A 15814-nucleotide genomic window follows, 5' to 3' on the forward strand; every position below is an offset into this window, starting at 1 on the left:
AAACTACTAACTTCTAGCAAATTCTAAGACAGCACATACACTATGTATTTATTTTATTCATTGTAAATTTTCTTCCCTGCATCCGTCACTAAATTACACTTGGCCTAGAATCAGCAGGGAGCCTCTGCTTTCAAACTACGAGAAAAAAGCAATCATATCCATAATAAATCAGAACTGTAGGTAAAGTACAGTGAATGGAGCATCCTTGCTGGTTTATCCTTGTCATTTTCCTGCAGCGAGCAGGCTTCCTCCTCTAAACCAGTCTTCTTACTATGTTCTCCCTTTGAAACAGCAGCCAGGCTTTCCATTACATCTCAGTGTGCTGTCAGAGCCTACCTCTTTCAGAGAGATTATTTCCCCCTTTCATATCTGAAAGTGTGCAGCCAGATCTAATAATACCATATCCAATTGATGTTGGGGAAAATGTAGCACTTCATTGGAGAGAAAAAAACAACAGCAACAAATAAAAAAAACACAAATCATGTCCTCTATCCGCAAATGTCAGCACCAGAATCTCTTATCCCTCTGGATAAACACTTGTGTTTTTGCCCAAAACATAATTAAAAGCTCTGTCACAGTTTTTTTTGGTGTCATTTCACAGGGAATGAAGTGTGTCGGGTGAGAATTCTGAGGGGTAACCCCTGAAGGCATCTTGAAATGAAACGTGCCCGGACTACTGCTCACTCTTTCCTCCCAACTGAGAAGATGAGAAGGTGGTGCAGAGGTGCGGGCCATTTCCTGCTGATAGAGGATGTGGAGGAAGCACACCTCAGTGCGATAAGGGCCAGGTGGTGTGTGTTTACTCTTTATCTCTACTTTTGCTGAGAAACTGAACATTTGCCAAGAAAAGACAAAAGACAATACTGCCGGTGAAAGGACTGATTTAAGAAGGTGGAATATGAGGAATGTTTAGGTCAAAACAAAATGAAGCTAATGGGATTCAACGTGCCTTGACTGATGAACTATGTTTGGTAAATCAATCACACCAGGAGGGGACGTTTACAGGGGGAAGAATCGGTTACACACAGTACGAACACATTTTATTCTGCACTGGAGCTGGACAGCCTTAGCCATAAGCGGCATCAGTGGGACAGTATCAGTAACAGACTGGTACTGGACATAAAAAGTGTCATCCAAATTACTAGCACTCTCAAAACATGACTGACGGAGTGAAGACTACTCATTAACAGGTTAAATATATGATCTTTTGAATATTAATAACTATACTTCCTCTGTAAAGAAGTAATGGCGTCTTGAACTGAGAATGACGTCACATTTCCTCTGTGTGTGTTCTGATCCGAGCTTCTCTGTTCTTTGTGTTGGTGGCTGCTCATGCATGTCAGTACCTGTGTGTCCCTCTCTGTTCAACAGGCATCCATTTTCAACATGGCTGACTGGAAAGACATTTTCTCACATCAAAGCTAAACAGGAAACTAAATATGTTTCTGAAAACATTTTAGGCTATGCAGGAAGAGAGTATTGATTATTTTTCGATCAGCACTGCCTCATTTTTACAGTTTGATCTGAGATATGTGAGCCTCCATTTCAAAGCAGGACAGAAAATGGTGGTCGACTTTCTCGCTTTAAAGCTAAACATTACACTAAAATATGGTTCTGAAAACATTTGAAGTGAAAAATAGATTATGTTGTATAGAACTTTGATTCATATTTGATCAGCACTGTCGTATTTTACAGTTTGATCTGATTTTCCTTCGCAGTGTTCAGAAGCTGCTCTCTTTGTTTATTCCAACTTTCCATTTGTTCTTGTCTGAGATGCTGGTGCTGTTCAATTTTCGTGGAAAAATCCATTCAGTAGTTTTTGTGTAATCCTACTGACAAACCAACCAACCGACCAACCAACTGACAAACTTCACCTTAACCTTAAGGGTAATGAAGTGGTTAAACACTACCAACTATTTCACCGTTAACTGCTTAGTACTAAACTTTATTTGACTTTATTCTTCCAATTACCCAGTGATGTGCACTTTGTTCAGTATGAATGATAAAGAATCAAGATAATGTTGAGCTTGTCTTCAGGGGCAGATTAAAGTCAATGCCCTTATCATTTAAAGTTCTCTGATTACAAAAGTGGATTTTCCACTAATTCTGTCATTTCTAGGATCATTGGCAGCATTATATTTCTCTATGTTTGTTGGGTAGCTAAAAGGTCACAACTTCAAGTCTTAAAAATCTTATGCAGAATTAGTGAAACAGGGTTTGAATGGGGGGCAAGACAATATTAGTCCAACCAATATTTGTGCAATGTTTTAGTACATTCTATAAACTGATCAGCAAGCAAATATGGTGAATACTTTTAATCAGTGATCATTAGGGAAAAAAAGAAATGATGTAATTACAGCCTCTGGTTTTGGCTGGTGGTAATGACTGCCATCACCCCCATGATGCAACCTGCTGTAACTTCCTCACAGTGGTTGATAACTTAACTACCCTACCGCGATAGTTTTGTGTTCTCTCTTTCTTTTTTAATTGACTAGAGATGTTACACTTAGAAGGCAATTGAATTTAACAAGTCTTTAGTACAAACAACAGCATCTGGATGATCAGCCTGTGCATCCAGACGTATGTGGAGTCGAGAACAGACACATCAAACTTTGTCTCAATAAAGCCCTCTCTGAAGGAACACGACATCTTGATTTAGATGCAAAACACAATCCCATGCTCGGCTGGCTCCTCCCATGAGAGGCCAGGAGATTAAGATTTAATGGTGATACTGAAGGAACGACACTATCTGTCTGCAGCCTCCCGTCTCTTCACACAACATCACCTCTGTTGCTTTTCTATCTCTTTCTCTCCCTCCCCCAAACACAGATGCAGACGCACTTGCCGACACAGTCATGCATATACTGAAGTTTGGGCACACGAACATATGCGCAAGAATTTCTGCGCTCCCAACAGATGCCCGCACACACATTTAGACACTCACACATGCAATTTAAAATCTGACAAAAGCTTGGCTGCTGGCAGATGAAGCCAACTGGAGTTTGACTTGTAAATTAAAAGTCTTGTCAAGACGATCTTTCTGTTGCATGAATGCTGGAATTGGCTTAAGAAATGATGGATCTGCACTCAACATGCCTGGCAAAACAAACATGCCTGAAGGGGACATGATTTTATGTGATGTTTACGGCGTAATGCACAGTACAGATGTCAACAAGACACTTGTATTTAGATTATATGTGACACTTCAGAATGGAAACCACTGCCTTTCACACATTTTCCATTATCTATATACTCAGTCAGTAAAAACTGTCAAACTAAATTACTGCATTACAAGAACAGTTATTTTATATCTCTGTCTTGTCATAACCAGAGTGCCTTTAGTGTGTGCTGCCTTAAAGGGTAAGTCCACCTATTTAACACATTAAAGTGTATTTACAGGGTTTTTGGTATTTACTTACAGGTCTTGGTGAGTACTACTGTATATGTGAAGAAAGTAAAATAAAGCCTTTTGTGGCTCCAGAGGAAGCTGCATGTAATCTGATAAATTACCTCCATTGATGTCTGGTGAGTGGCTACTGTGCGACATTGTGGGTTATGTAGGCGCAAGGTTTTGAATAGCGTTTAGCATCGCACTGGTGCCATTATAGACGGTTTAGAAACAAATGATCAAAATCGATACAGCAGAGAAAGATATATGTTTTTTCTTTGGTCTTTTCAGAACCTGGCACCTCCATTACCCACAATGCAACTTATCTTCTGAGAGACATCACTGGAGGCAATTCATCAGATTGCACGCAGCTTCCTCTGGAGTCACACAAGGCTTTATACCACTTGTTTCACATTTGGACTAGTGCTGCCTAAGGCTTGTAAACACACTTAAATGTGTAAAATTGGTGGAGTCACCCTTTAAGGAGGGAGTTACTCATGCTGAAGGTCTGCGAGTATAGTACAGTGCAGTAACTTTGCATCAACACAGGAAAGTCACATAGAGACTGTACATCCTAAAACACGATGAGTACTTTTCGAATATTCAGCTGCAACCACTTCTGCAAAATTCATGTCTAATCTTATCTGGGCTCACAATGTATCTGTAATGGCTTCCTTCCTCCCTTCAACCACTATTCCTTATCCCTTAATATTTGAAGAGGCTTTAAGAACTGAAATTACCGAGGGATCAGCTTTCACCTGGATTCACGGTGTCAGGCTATTTCATGGAAAGTGAGGATGTTATCTCATGTTTTATGAACGCGTATCAAACTCTTCCTTGGTTTAGAATACCCATGTGCATCTCTGACATGTCACACATACATTATCATTTAAATAAATAACATACAGTGAAACCATGGGATGAACTAAATAACTGTTTTAACGTCCATGTCAAACTCAATTATGAGATACACATGAGTAAATTCATAATAATCTTCCCTCAGAACGACTTCTTATTATAATCTGGACGCAACACATGAAGTTTAATACACTGCACCCTCTGTACTCTGCAATCCATAATCTTAAATTATTTATCAATCATAGGTGCTTTCTTTAGAAGGTGTGAAGAGTTCATGGACTCATTGTAAATTTAAAGGATGCTCCCGGTGCGACAGAAAATCCAAGGTGACAATATGAACCCTTTTTCTTAGATGGCACACATCCTGCTGATCTGACCTGCTTGTCCTGGCTGCATTGATGAGGGATCAAGGCATTATTCAACAATGATTTGTGTGTCAGCGGTCAGAGAGGCTGCAACAGGGGACAGTGACTCGACACTGAAACTGTGTGACACGGAGAACATAAAGCCAGTGACGCTGGAAAGGAACAGTGTTGTATAGCTGAAGGTGCACATCTGGATTAAAGTGGAGTCCAACAGAGCCCTTTACAATTAATCCACTGGTTTATGAGATGATGGCATGTCTCACAAAAGGTCATTGATTGGAGAAATATTATTGAGACTTTTCTCACTGCTGGCTTTGACCACACAGGAGGAAAGAAAAGTGTAATGGAGGAATAGAAAAGGCAGAAATAGTTGAATGAACCACACACTTAAACTTAGTGGGTGCAGGTAGTGAGTAACATAATCGTGTCACCCTGACCAAACGGACCACAGAGAAAGCTTTTTTGCACTTATGTTATTTGTCCATTTCTCTGCACCACAAAGGCACCAGGACTGACGCAAAAGTAATGAAATCGTCCAAAATGAACACACAAGTCTCTGGAACAAAACAGCTAAGAGACTGTAAATGTCTGATGCTTACCACTTTGAGAAGCAATCATCCCCTCAGCCATGGCCTATTCTTTTCTCTCTTCTTTTGCTGTGGTCCTCCTTATTTTCGGGCTTTTATGTCGAAGGAGAGGAGAGGAGAGGGAAGAAGTAGAAATAAGAAGAGAAATTACGGGTAAGCTTAAAAGCCACAATCAGAATCAATACATAAAGATTACAATTCCAAACATCTTGAGAACACAATGCTTGGAAATTAGATGGACACAGAAGAGACAAGAAATCGATAGTAGAAACGGTGACAGCACATCAGTTTTCAAACCACATGAAGTAAATCACATTTTATATATCTACTCTATTTCATTTTGACCTTATCGAGGCTCACAGTGTCACTATTGAGAGTCCATGGTAAGATTTTTCGTATAAAGATTTTTTTTTAGCCGAGGTTCCTGATCTTTTTCTCTCTTAGCAAACAGTGTGACCTACGCAATGCACACTGGCCCAAGCCTTCTACTCTCTCTACTATAATGAGTCCCCTTATCCAGACTGCAGCAGGAAACACAGAGGATGGTGATTATGCAAAAGGCGTGCCTGAGTTTGTAATGCGATGATGAGAGAGAGAGAAAGAGGAGACAGTTATCTCCTCCAAGTCCAAAGGCAGAGAGATTAAAAAAAAAAAAAAGTTAGACTCAGGACGCTCTTGTTAAAATCACTCTTGACACCCTGCGCTATTAGTACGCCATTAAGAGTTCAAGGACAATAGCTGTCCTGTTTTTTGATCATTTATCTGTTGGATCCCCTCGTTAAGCCAGAACCCAGTTCTTCACAATGGCCACAGAATATTGATGGGCTGTGAAGGGGTGATTTTACTGAATTCATAATAATCCTCTTTTTGTCTGCCCTTGATATTACAGATGGAACAAATGTCTTTGACATTTCAGATCGAAATATGAATTCCTTGATGTTAATGCAGTTCTCCCAATAATCCCAATAAAAGGTGCTCAGTCTCGGCACAGCATTTTAGCCACATTAGTGTTGCTAGATAGTGGATGGCAGTGTCAACTACTGGATGGATTTTCCCAACACAATGAATCCAGATGATTTTAATGACCTCCTGACCTTTCATCTCGCACCAACAGCAGGTCAAAGTATCTTAGCAACTGCTGGAAAGATTGACTTTATACACACAGTCATGTTTCCTCAACAATATATGGACTTATTTTTATCTCAAGAGCCATGAAGCCCACATGATGAACTGGAATGACTCAGGTGATCCCCTGACTTTTCATATAAGGTTTCAAGAATCAAGGTTCAATGTGATTTGTTATTACAAACCCAGAATTAACTTGGGATTTAGTTAAGTTGTTTACTGTTTTATTTCGTATAATAGATCTTCATGTGTCATGTTTTACTTTCCACTTCCTGTCTTTGACTCAGTTCTTTAAGTTAAGCCTGTTTGTTTCACTCTTTGTTGGTCTTACTGTACCTGAATTGCAGCCCATATATCTCATGTTTTTTTTGTTTGTTTTGTCTTTTTGCACTCTTGGAGCCAGATTCTTATTGCCTGCCTTTTGTTTTGGGGAAATCAGCTTTATCTTATCAAAGTTTGCCTCTTGTTTTGCAACCTTCCGGTCTCTGTGTGTTGCGTTTGGGTCCTTTTTTTGCAAAGTTTTGGGTCCTTTTTTTCTTTTCTTGCTATCACGACAAATGCCTGTGTATTTATTGTTCTCACAAAATAAAGTTGATCCTGATTCAGCTTGAAATACAGTCTATCATTGCACATAATGTGATTTAACAACCTTTCATTGACAATCTGTCATACGCTGGCCACAGAGAAATGTCATCAGTTCCCCCGCCTGCCGCAAGCTTGGGCTTGATTTGTAAAGATGCATTATCACGCCATTTGCCACCTGGAATCAAGACGCACACCAATAAGACAATAGTGTCTCTCCTTAATTATGTGACCATAAAGGGTCTTAATATGCACGAGCACCTGGTTGCTGTTATAGACATCAGAGCTTCATCAGCATTTGTTTTTAACTACCACAGCCCAAACCCAGTTAATTGGTACTTTATTTTGTAGAATGGAGAATGGTGGGGGACATACTGAGATATGGGATGTTTTTTTTTTTTTTTTCTTCCCATTTCACTGATCAGCTGAACGTGAGAAAAGATAGCAGGTTTTTTTTTCTCATCTGCAGGATTCTTTCTTGGGGAGCAAAAATGAGCTCATAGTTTAAAGGCTGCATGTCCTTGAGAAAGAAAACTGTTTTTGTATTCAGTTTTAGTTTTAAAAAAATGATTCGCTTTACTATAGTATGTGGTTTTATCTGTCAATAGTATATCATTATACATATACAGCATTTCCAATCAACATTAGAATAAAAAAGGAATTGCTGTGTGGCTTGATGTTGACATTGACAAGTAGAGTCATTAAAAACAGGCAAATTAATTTAAATCTGATTTCAAAAACAGAGTCACTCTTATTAGCTGAACAACCCCTGTCTTTGAATGAACTTGCGGATGTCAATGTCTTTTTTAAACAGCTTGTTTTAAATGAAACACAGACTTGTTTACCTACTGTAGCTATGTGGGGAATGTGAATTTAAATCTTTCCTGATACTGTTGCGCTACAGAGGGCAACACGGGACTGTAAGGTCCCATTTTTCACCAGAAAAAGAAAAAAAAATGAATCTGAAAATACAGTCTTGTGCAATTTAATGTTTTTTACCACATTTAGGAGGACATTTCAATTTCAATCTTTACTCTAAAATGAGAAAAAATCCAAAAAAACTCTTCCTCCAGATCCAAATGTCTTTCCTTTTTAACTAATAAAACACAGCTAATAAAGTAGAACCAATTACTCTGCACAGCTGGGCATCTTTTATATGTTCCTTTTCGATCGTGAGCATTCGATTGCTTGTAAATACACGCCTGATTTACACTTCTTTACAGTGTAAAACTCAGTGGGCCCAATGACAAGAAAGCAATTAATCACATTATTATGCCAATTAAGAAGTTGGTCTGCTCCAGTGAAGGTGGAAAAGAAACGAGGGAGCTAAAGATGTGAGAGTGAGGCCCTCCAGGAAGTTAATGTGAGACATTAAATTAAATCCATCACTCCCACTCTTCCACATGGTTCACAAGCTACTGCTGAAGTGCTGTTTATATATGAAGATTTAAATCCATTGGCCTCTTATTACATTTTCTTCCCTTTGTGTTTAACATTCTGTGTATAATTTTCATCGTCTAACATACAATAATAACAGCGGGTGCTGTTGTTAAGATAATATGCTATATTTTTAGATGATATAGCTCCAATAATCAGCTTATAATAAAGATATAAACATGAAGAAATATGTTTTGTTTTTCATTACGCCATGATATGTACACATACAGCATTTATAGGACTCTGCAGCGGTTGATTCAAACCCCCGAGAACGCCACTGTTACCCATCCTCTGAGCATTAGTGATATCATGAAGGTACTTTCAGAGATCCCAAAGGGTTTTAAAAGAAAACTCCAACCTCAACCACAGTCTGTTCACAATGGTGCCTTCTGACAAAAGATACAGAAGTATTCGCTATTGTGCCGGCACCACCAGACTACGGAGCAGCTTTTCAATGTATCCCTCTGCAATCCACTTTCAATAATAGTTTATGTATTAGACGTATTTATTTAAGCACTTATATAATTTTTTAAGATATACCATTTTTGGAAGAGCTTCAATGTGACAGCAGGGACTAGTCTAGGAAATCATTAAGTGCAAATTGAGTCTTATATCTAATGAATTTAGAGTTCACATGAAACATTAAGATTTGAAACTTAACTTTGACTTGGCTTTATCTTTTTCACTTAAAATGATAAAGATTTTCTTCTTGTAGCTCTTTGAGCAGGCTTGGAGTTGGAGTTGTCTGAAATCAGACACAACTAGAGGCTGTTAATTAGGCAACAATGTGGCAAAATGTAATTAAAATACACACTTAGAAAGATAGCATAGAAATAGAGAGTGTAGAAGTGGAGGTTGTTGCATGACTGGATTGAGTAAAAGGATTGATCTTTGGAGTCTTGCTGGAAGCTAACATGGAGCTAAGTATTTTTGCTAACATGAAATCAATGAGCCCTCGATACAGTCAATGTGATGAGAGGTTCTTTGCATTCAAGATTTGGTGCTCTTGCAAAATCAATAACCAATCAGCAATGTCCACTACTAGCCATCTGAATTTAATGGAAGGTAGCCTGGCATGCTGTTTCTTAAACCACTGTCACAAGTTAACAGCAACTATTTGTCTTTCTCTCCCCCCTTCTCTCTTTTCCTATCTTGACAACAGTAGAGGTTATAACTCCAGCACCAAGCACTCCAGTTTATGATTAGAGATATTACTGGGGTTAATCACGTAAAAATGTATTTAAATACAAAAGCCAAACTCAAAATCTAGTTCATCAACTCAACTATGCTGCAGATCTTGGTTTACAAGATGTCCACCTTTGCTGGACTCTCCATACGAAATCATGGTAAATTTCCATTAGTGTTATTAACCAACTTAAGGATGGTTGTTATTTTCAGGCCTTTTTTCATGATCTTTACTTACTAAGCAAAAATAAATCCAAAAGACGTCAATTCAATTTCTTTTCAACGTTGACCAGTGATGTCCAAGCAACATCCTTACAGGGTTCAAAATTAAAGTTTTCACAATGTAATCTCAGACATCTCTTCAGCTTCAGTTACAGATGTTTTTCATGACATCAAATTTTACCTCATGCAGCAAAAGCTACAGGCTAAATTCAAACCCCTGGTCTCAAACTCAGCCTACATGAGGCATGTACCTTATCAGGTGAGCTATTTAACAGCGTCATTAAGTACCAAGTTTTGGTCATCCAACGGTGGAACATTGGTCGACTTGATGAAGCTTGGATGATCAAATTAGGATATGTGATGAAACTGATATATAGCTCACCTGGTATAGTTCCTGTCTTATTCAGACTACTGAGTTTGAGACCAGAGGTTCAAATCCAGCCTGTAGCTTCTGCTGCATGGAGTAAAATTTGGCTGTCATGAAACCTTTAAAATGACATTGTAAAAACTTTGAACCCTGTAACGACGTCACCAAAAGTGAACGTTGAAAAGACGTAGGAAAAAAAAGACTTAAAAATAACTTTCATTCAAGGTTCTCCACTGGACGTCTTTTCAACGTCGGCAAAGACGCTGAAAAGACGTCCTTTGAATATGTTTTTGCTCAGTGGGTAATTGTGTTTAAATTGTTGTTCTCTGGAACTGTTTCACAGGGAAAATGCAAACTTGAACCAAAAAGCAAGAACATCATATTTTTTACCATAACAACGTCCACACAGCAAAGAAACAAGCCTACATTCAATTTTCCATTGATCTATCGACTAAAACGTATGTATATTGTGACTTTATACATGTTACTTTTACTAACACGGACTGGACTACTGAGGAATCTGATGCAGCTTTCAAGTTCTATCAGATGTTCTGTAAAAAAAAAAAAACACTCTTCACATCAATCTTTGATGCGTACTTTCAAGGGTCTGTTGGATTTTTACAGGCCTGTTATCTACCACCTGGCATCACAAATTGTAAGTGTGTCATCACAAGCAGCAGTACAAGGTGTTGCAAATAGAATATCAGTGAAATCTGCAATAACTCAATCAACTCTACTTGAAAATGAAAGCTGCTGTAGCTCTTTTACAAAGAAAACGTTGTGCGTTCATAAAAGTGAAATAAAGCAAAGACACCTTCAGGCTGATCCAACGGCTCTCTTTTGCTCGATCTACAGCGGCTGATTGGCAGCCATAAAAATAGACGACATAGTACGTGAGCAACGTTTATCAAGTATCAAATGGACTTATATAACTGACATGTCAAGATAATTGTTCAATTATAGCCAACTTCTTTAAAGATCTTTAAAGGTGCTTTTTATGGTGTTTTACGGTGTGTATATCGTTGAAAAGACCATTTTCATCAATTTGTGGGCAAAACCATTAAAGCTTGCTTTGGCCTCTAAGTGTGTGCTAGAAAGATCAGAAAAATAAAGTAATAAAAGGCTCTACGATGAAAAAAATCAGTATTTTTATAATAGCAAAACCTGAAAAAATAAGCCCCATGCTATAGCTGTCTGGATATTTGTCACCAACACATCACAATGTGCATGCATGTGTGATGTTCATATAACCACATATATTGATATTCAAATTTTTCATCAGAGAAATCTGCCAATTTCATCTTTCATCAAAGATTCCAATTTACTGTAATAACAACGCTCCATGTGTGCATTTGTACATATTCTGAGGAGTGCATCTGCTCGATGTGTTACACGTGTGCATTTACACACACATAAGATTGTATTTTGTGCCTGTGTGCGTTCATTTTGACTGTGGGCTCCTCGAGGGTCTTTGCATCAAGTGGAACCATTTTGACTGGCCATGGCTCCAGGGGCCTCAGCTTGACTCCTGAAAGGAAGAGAAAGCGCAGAGCGGCTGGGTTTGTGGTAAAGGAAACTACACCACCACATGCTCCCTCTCTGTTCCTCTTAGCCGGCTCAGTGGCCCATACCTCGCCTTAATGAGATGCGGCACACACACAAGACACATGTAACACGTCTACCCTAATTATACTAGAAGGCTCTGCCGTCTCCTGCACCCTGTGGTGGCATCATGCAATTGACTCCAAAGGGTTGTTTTTAAAAAGGTGAAAAATAAAAAATAAAACTATGTCTGTCATGAACAATGGCAGTTATAACAGAAAGAAGAGAAAGACGCCAACAGCAGCAGATCACACAGCATAAGCGGTGGTTGAGGAGCAGCATTTGTTGCATCGGTTATTTTCGTATAGTTCGACTCCTGCTGCTTGACATAATGTACTTTGAGAGACAGATACACTTTGTGTGTCTCTTTATCTGCGTCTTACATGGCATTTTGAGCATCTGTCTGATACTTTCGCTGTGGGGGACTACTTTATATTCCAAGTTCATAAACTTTGCAAGTAAGTGAGGAGTTTTATGTACTAATAATTTAAAGTATATTGCTCAGGCATTGGATTTAACAAATGTCCAAGTGCCCATTGCCCAAGGCTTAGGGTTAGCTGCTTTATGCAGCTAAAGCACAGTTTTGTTTGATCGATTTCTCCACCAGTGGCACTTTAATTGTTTGGTTATCATCTATATTGGTACATAGAGAACTTTATACAGTATGTCATAGACATATTCTTGTTATAACATAATTGTAAGTGGGGTAAGGTATAAATGTTTTGAACCTGGGGTTCTCTTTGTGGGTTTCTCTTTTTATGTACGCTGCCAGATATGCTTGGGTGGCTTGATTGCAGGTAACTACACGTGTGTTGTATGAAGCTTCTATTACACTAGTTTAATATCACTTATTAGTTTGGTGATTAATTATTGATTAAATCATAGATGCATAAAATAATTAATGGGATATTTAACACATGTACATGTAATATGCACAAATTAGCTTATTATTTATTGTTATTTATAAGCTAGTTATTAAAACAATTTGTGAAATGTTGATTAGACCTGCAATTTATTATTCCATTTCACTACTCTGTTTTGTCATGCCTAAATAACTAAATCAGTAAATAATTTGTAAAATGATGGAGGTTTTTGGGGAAAAATGTAAATTGGACTTTGTGTTTCACCATTAACTTACAGTCTGCATTTTATTTGTCTTTTCTCCACCCACAAAACATCGGCTTGCTACTTGACCTACTTTACACTGCCCTGGCTTGCCTACTGCTTCTGTAGCATCCACTCGTTGGCAAGTATTTTCCTATAGAATGAGCTAGATTTCTGTCTTTTACTCTAGCTGCATAATGTTTAATTAAAAGTCTGTAAGTTAAACATGGCCCACATTGCCGAGTTGCGAGATGGAAAAAAGCTATGATAATTAAGCTGTTACACTGGAGCTTCCACAGTGCTACTTTTTAAACATGCCATGTTGCTTTGTTCTATTTCCCTGTGCTTATTATGTTACATCATGTGCTACATTTCTTGTGAGATTCTGCGCTGCAACATTTTGTTATATGACTGATTGTGGATCAGTTACATGCTCCGAGGCTTGCTTTCTGTGGTCCCTTTCGGGCATTAATTAGTAGCGAAGATCTTTGGCTCTAAAAGGGTCGATTTTCATACTATACTGAGATGGACTGCATAAAAGAAAATGTCATATGGTGTGTGAAAACATCAACTGCAATGTGAAGTATAAACAATGTGTCATGAACTGGATGACATATGCAGATAAAGATATATTTCAATCAAAACTGTCACTGCTCAAACTCAGACAATAATTCAAATCATCATCATTTTGAAAGGCAGAATTTCTCCACAAGAACAAAGTCGCAAAACAATAGAATCCGGTGCCATTTTATAAGTACTTCAAACCAAGCTATAAATAGACCGTCAGGTACACAGCAGCCAAGGCACCTCCACCCCCCCTGGGGAAGCTCTCTACATTTGTTCCACCCTCAAGCTACTGTACACCATTTCTACAATCTTCTTCTGCTGAGCAATTGTCATCATGTGGACTTCTTTTTCTCTGCAGTTGGGAAATGAAGCATGTCTTTACAATGCCTTTTCTTTTGCCCCCACTCACGGATGTACATTTTGGTGCTAAAATGATGTAGGGCATGAATTAGTGTGGGATAAATATGGTCTTTTATGAAGTACCAATCATCATTCGACACTAGCCAACTGACAGTTTGGCAGGTGCAGCCAAAGTGCTCTCACTGCCTCCCCTTGAGCTATCCATAGTGGTGACTATGAAATATGGACAGCAGCAAATTGAGATTCATCAGGCACGCCTGCCTTGCTCACTGAAATCTATATTCAATTTTGGAGCATCTGTCATGGCAGTGGCAGGCTGAGGCATGCTGGGATTGAGAATCACTTAAGTGTTTTGAAATTGTACGTAGTAGAAAAAAAGCTCTCTGTCTTTCTCTCTTAAATGCCTGCCTCTTTTTTCCTTTGTATTTGCAGGTGAATACACGTAGCACATTTTTTCCCCTGCACGGCAATGCTTGTTTTCCTGCACATCTAATTAATATATCTATTCACAAATGCTTTTCCACCTGCAGTTTCCCTGATAATACCAATGCAAGCCATACACTGCGTCGTTTGGTGAAATTATCAGCGCATTGTCACTTCAGTTTTAAGTGTTACCACTGGGAACTCTGACAGCATCGTTAAAATCTTAATGCTAATGCAGCAGATGGATAAGCTATGCTGACAATCAGAATAATAAAGTGATACTCAGGAAATACAACATAAGGTCATGCAAAGGTGATACATATGTGTAGATTATATAGTGTTTTACTTCACATATTCCAATATTCTACTGACTGAAATTTTGTAAAACAACACAGTCTAGGGCTGGGCAATATGGCCTTAAAAATATATATTTTTTGGTTATATTTACAATACAAGATACATATATATATATATATATATATATATATATATATATATATATATATATATATATATATATATATATATATATGTTGTGTATCACCATACAGCCAAAAAAAAGTGTGATATTATTTTAAGACAACACCGCCCAGCCCTACCAAAACCTAACACGATATGTAGTCTCCTATCATGATAAGCATATAATATAGCTATACTTCCCAGCGTTAAAACTAACAATCCAAAGCAAGTATTTTCTATCACATCTGACAGGAAGGATGTACAAGACAAGGCGTCAGAGAAGAAGGGAGCATGAAATCCTTCATTCAATGGCAACGGTCAGACTTAATTTCCCTTTTTCTCATGCTTATAAGAGTTTAAGCAATTGGCTAATTATCTACAGAGGACAGGAGCAGAAAGGTCAAAGTTTTATCTGCAGGGCCGGTTTCTGCTCTCTGTAGAGCGGGTCAAGTGAGCTAAGAATTCTCATTACAGACCATTAATCTGTCAGTGGGCGTGCAGGTGGAGCTCAGTGTCTACCTCGAGGACACTGACATGAGAGTCAACCAGTGGCTTTTCGGCTAAGGACCGGCACTCTCACCAGCTGGCTCCCTTGATTCTACAAACTCCTTGTGTTGAGGATTCGGTAAATAGAAAGGCGATGAGAAGCTGTTGGTGCTCATCCTCTGACCTCATGTGCTTGATTCAACACATCAAAAACCTCAGCTCTGTTCCCCCATGAAACTGCCATTTGCTATGTCATGATCCTGATGTTGGTTGTAGAGTCTAGAGGGGCTGCAGAGAACACATTTTAGGTAGAAAAAGTTAGGCTGAAAGGAGGTATATAGATACAGACTAAACATTAAAATATTTTTTTACACTGTAGACTTGAATATAAATCAATAATAAATTCATTAAATTCTTCCTCAGCTGTGCAATTTTTGTGAAACTTACCAACACAACACTCTTTGGCGTAAACTCTGTGCAGATATATAAATATATATGTATATGTGGTAAGCCTGTTTGCAATATAAATGAAACCACATACCACACATACATAATGGCTTCCAAGCTATTTGAAATAATATAACATGCAGGTTTATGTCTGCAGAGGCAATTCAGTAAGTGAGGGCCTCCATCTGTTATTGTTTAAATGTGAAATGGCTCCCATCTTTAAGGCTTGTCATCAGTCTGTCACTAGCCA

General features: G+C 38.4%; 1 protein-coding gene across 5 annotated transcripts in view; it reads right to left on the minus strand.

The window, feature by feature from the left end:
• lingo2 (leucine rich repeat and Ig domain containing 2) overlaps positions 1–15814 on the minus strand; it is a 214201-nt gene that overhangs the window by 83440 nt on the left and 114947 nt on the right. For 4 of the 5 annotated variants that reach the window (XM_084352766.1, XM_084352769.1, XM_084352767.1 and 1 more), the window contains one exon: positions 5211–5290. The exons of the other annotated variant lie outside the window; for it this stretch is intronic. The gene's annotated coding sequence lies outside the window, so the exon portion shown is untranslated. The remainder of the gene's footprint in view (positions 1–5210; positions 5291–15814) is intronic. 5 annotated transcript variants of the gene reach the window in all.

Source organism: Pagrus pagrus (genome assembly GCF_965226575.1).
Source record: "Pagrus pagrus genome assembly, chromosome: 5".
Taxonomy (NCBI): Eukaryota; Metazoa; Chordata; class Actinopteri; order Spariformes; family Sparidae; genus Pagrus; species Pagrus pagrus.